The sequence below is a fragment of the Pygoscelis adeliae genome, unplaced genomic scaffold (genome assembly GCF_000699105.1).
Source record: "Pygoscelis adeliae isolate BGI_AS28 unplaced genomic scaffold, ASM69910v1 Scaffold282, whole genome shotgun sequence".
Classification (NCBI taxonomy): Eukaryota; Metazoa; Chordata; class Aves; order Sphenisciformes; family Spheniscidae; genus Pygoscelis; species Pygoscelis adeliae.
Window position 1 is genome coordinate 602,390 of NW_008824352.1, and position 580 is coordinate 602,969.

The window sequence follows — 580 nt, forward strand, 5'->3', positions numbered from 1 at the left end:
GGTTCACACTTGCCGTTCAGTTTCACAGAAAGTTTCGCCGCCCTCCAGGCTGGTGCGTGGTCCTTTCGTGGGCTTTGCGCCCCGGCTTTCCTGGATGAAAGCTTTGTCCTCGCTCTTGGAAACATGGCTTTCACGTTTCGAGGCATGCAATCACAAACGAAGCCAACCATCCGGCTTTCGTGTATGCCTCCGCAAATATTCTGTGTCCGTGCAAGGGACGGGCTCCAGCGCTGTCACCGAGGTGGTTAGCAAGGACCCCTCTATACTTCAAGCATTAAAATGATGTAGCGTTAAACATCGTGAACTAGAATTCAAATCCATAGTTTTAACGCCAGAATACTGAATATCCTCATCTGAGAGGATGGCTACTACTGAACAACCGCAGTAAACCTACCTGTTTAGAGCTTTATCCATTTGCCACAGTTAACCCTGCTTTTCTGAAAGATGAGGTGAAAACAGATTAGAAATTCAAACAACGTTGAGTCATTGTATCCTACAAGGCAACTTTTCAAGATGTAAGACTATCCCCTCTGACTTTCAAGCCATAATTAACAAAAAGAAACAAACAAAAAAAATCAAT